The 3790-nt window shown below is 36.1% G+C and overlaps 1 long non-coding RNA gene across 1 annotated transcript; it reads left to right on the top strand.

The window, feature by feature from the left end:
- The first annotated feature begins 391 nt into the window (after nucleotides 1-391).
- On the top strand, nucleotides 392-3064 carry LOC21386800. Its single transcript, XR_002901936.1, has 6 exons — nucleotides 392-793; nucleotides 1429-1497; nucleotides 1802-1872; nucleotides 2118-2271; nucleotides 2428-2551; nucleotides 2676-3064. It is a non-coding gene; the product is annotated as an uncharacterized LOC21386800 (long non-coding RNA).
- Nucleotides 3065-3790: the final 726 nt, after the last annotated feature.

A 3790-nucleotide genomic window follows, 5' to 3' on the forward strand; every position in this document is an offset into this window, starting at 1 on the left:
CCGCCGCCGCTCGTCTTCGACTGCCCCCCTATTAACGTTCATTTAATATATATTAATAATAATATTTATTTAATATATATTAATAATAATATTTATTTAATATATTTAATAATATTATTTATTTAATATATTATTACATGTTTTCAAAACTTAAACCACCAAACGCGGTTTCAGTTTTTTTTAAAACTGAAATTAATTTCTGAATAAAACTACCAAACGCATTTTTAAAAATAATTTTAAAATGAAAATAAAAATATATTTATTTTTATTTTCATACAAAAGAATAAAAACGTTTTGAAAACAATTCCAAACGCACCCTTTGTTTTTTGTTTTGTTTTTGTTTTTGTTTTGTTTTTATTTTTTATTTTCCCCTTCACTGTGTCTCTCTCTCTCTCTCTCTCCCCCTCTGCTCTCTCTCTCTCTTCCCTTCTCGCCCAATCTCTCACCGGACAATCGCCAGAGTTTTCACGAGTAATCACCGGAGTAAGCTCTCTATCGTTCTCCTTTGGACCTGATCGAGTCGCTGTTGATGGATTGAACGGAGTTTTCCGAACAATCATCGGCTCTTTTCTCTTTCTCCCTCATCGGACGTCTCATTTTCATAAAACGCCCGCCGCCGCCGGCGAATCCTCCGAAGCACCAAGCGACCTCGCAGGAGGACAAGTTCGTCGACGAGGACGTCTTCTTCGATGAAACCGTCGTCATTGAGTACGAGAACTCCCTCATCCTCCGCGACCGCGACGAGAGCCACATCATCACCTCCCGACTCTCACCTCCGCCTCGCGCAATGCCGGTCAGTCATTGATTTCCCCTAATTTTCTTTCTCGTACTGTGTTTGTTAGGCGCTAATTGGATCTCGCTTAGGGTTCGTGGAAATTTTGGGCTCGGTCTAGTTGATAGATTTTGACTATTGTAGTTTTTCAGCAGTTAGAGATTGACTATGGATCCTCCGTTAAAGGATTGCTAGAATTTAACCAAAAAATCGTTGCTCAGCTCTCTTTCTCTTCCTCTTCGGATCAAAGAATCGCACTGAAGAGTCGTTGGGGTTATGATTGTTGAAACTCACTTCTGGATCTTTCCAGTATTTTTCTCTGTGTTGTGGATTTTGCTTGGTTTTTTTTTTTTTTTTTTTTGTCTGTGGAATTCGAACTTTCGTGCTAGGAACAGATGAAGATCAAATAAACAAGATCTACTTGATTTATTATGTTGGGACCTTGTTAGGCACAATCTTTGTTAATCTATCAGCTATATTCTTTGTCCCTATTTTGTCACACGCAACATAGATTAAGAATTTCTTGAGTTTGCTATGTTGGATGAATAAGAGAACATTTTACTTTGGATAAAAACCTTGTCAATTCTCTCATCAGTCCCTCTTCCCAAACATCAGCATTTAGAGCTGTGCTTTTCTGATTTTTTTTCCTTTAAAAGGTGCACATACTATTGCATTGGAGCAGAAGACCGAGAAGCTGTGGAAGTTTTTCTATGTTAAGTTGACAGGTGATGATACTTAACCTCTCTAATTCCAGAACACATAACGTCAGCTTGATCTATTGCCTTTATTTGTGATTTGTGTTTTCTCAAGTTATTGCCCATTTGAGATGATATGTTATCATAATGGGATGCGACTTGTAATATGCATTGGCAGTGCTTCTGTTTTCAATAATGCAAGCACAACATTTTGTGATGGCACTCGATTTGGACTTGGTGCAGAGGGATAATAAAAATATATAACGCTTGCCACAAAAGTTGGTATTCTCATTTCCATTTCTCTTATATTTGATTTTCTTTGATTGCATTATAGGTCGGAATAAGCACAAGTCGAGTTCATGCTTGAGGTACTGTAGGAGTGGAAGGATTGCTAACAACAAGATGGTATTGATTGCTGATTTCAATATACTGATACCTTGTTTGCGCTTTTCCTATTGATCTTAAGAATTTTTTGTATATTAGTTAGCATCTGGAAGTAGCATTGAGAGTGGACTACAAAACTGATGATCTTAGTGATATAGATTCATGATACTACCAAATGACATAACATTTTCTTAGAATGAATTAGGTAGGGTTCAACATTTATACTCTGGATGTAACTACTGCTGTGTGCCATGTTGCAATTGCAGGATCCTTAAAGGAAGTGGGCAAGTAGTGGATGGTGATAAAGGGGTTGTCTACACCCACAAGGATCTCCACATCAAGTCCTAAGCCTATGGATAGAGTCACAAACATCCATCACAGCCTTTGCCGCTGCCTCTTCTATGTCCCTGCTGAGGAAAGGTGACCATTAGTAATTTAATAATGAGATCACATCATGGTCCTTTTTTTTTGGTTTAGGTATGAAGAAACACATATTCTAAACATTTAATGCTATTTTCCCTTTTACATCTTTTACATTACATGTCTTGTTTGTTATTGAAATGCTCAAATGGAAAGGGAGGTTTTTGGCAATGTGGTCGATCGCACCTGAAATTCTGCGCGTGCCTTATGGTCCAAAAGCCAATAGTTGGAGTGCTGGGGTGATTGTTTACATTCTCTTACGCTCCTCCATTTCGGGGTGGTAAGCTTTTTTTCAGATCTCTTGTAGTGGATGATTTTGTTTTTCTCTTTATATACCTTAGTGACATATTTCATCACAAAGCAAGTAAATGTAACATACAATATCTTTTTTGCTCCTTTTGTAGAAGACGAGCATGACATATTTGAAGAGGTTTTGCATGGTGACCTTGACTTCTCATCAGATCTTGGCCTAGTATGTGACGATGCAAAAGATTTAGGGAAGAAATGCTACATAGTGATCCTAAAAAACGGCCAACAGCTCATAAAGTTCTTTCTAAGTTTTTCTTCATTTTTTTTTCTTGTTTTTGTCAATAGTGGTTCTTAGCCTAGAGTGTACACAAATTGTCGATGTAGGTGAGAAATAATTATTTCTTGGATTTGGAATGAAAGTTCATATTAGTGCTATATTTAGTATGGACTATGAGAACTTTAGTAGGTAATTTGCTGCTTTGATTCCATGCAGCGCAGGTCCATGGGTTCAAGTTGATGGAGTGGCACCAGACAAGCCTCTTGATTCCGCAGTCTTAAGTCGCTCGAAGCAGTTTTCTGCAATGAGCAAACTTTAAAAAATGGCTATCAGGGTAAGTTCTAGGAATTTCTTACACACAAACTGTAATGACTGAGAAAATCATGATGTTAATTAGTGTAATTTACGTAATGAAATTATGAATTTCCTGGATAATGACATGTTTTGTAATGAAGGATTTATGGAATTAGTAATATTATTCCAAAATTCTAAATAAAAATTTGTTGTCAAAAATTTTAGTGTCATAACTCAGTCGATAATCCCCACTGCGATTTAAGGCGGGAGAAATTTTCGATTCGACTATGACTCGTAATTATGTTCATAAGAATTTTTGAGTACTGTATAGTGTTAGCAGTACTCTGAGAAGCACTCTAAGTGCTCTGAGAAGGACTATAACATTTAAAGAAATCCTTAATTGCCAATTAGTAAAATTGGTGTTACGCGAGTTGCGTTTTCTGTAAAACCGTAAAGTCGGGCTCAGAAATTGACACTGTCAGTTATTATGTTTTATTGCGAGTTTAAAACACATATTTTAAGTTGTTTTAAGACAAATTTTAAAGTTTGGAAACAACCTGAATAATCTACGCAATTTTTTAAATCTAAATCGATATTAATTTCTTCAGAATATAGTGTTGGACTTAAAATCATTGGAAATTATTTGTCCTGTTAATTGATCTAGAAATTATTGTCAGCATAAGTTTAATCAATTTAAGA

This window comes from Morus notabilis, unplaced genomic scaffold (assembly GCF_000414095.1).
Source record: "Morus notabilis unplaced genomic scaffold, ASM41409v2 Scaffold1843, whole genome shotgun sequence".
In the NCBI taxonomy this organism is placed as follows: Eukaryota; Viridiplantae; Streptophyta; class Magnoliopsida; order Rosales; family Moraceae; genus Morus; species Morus notabilis.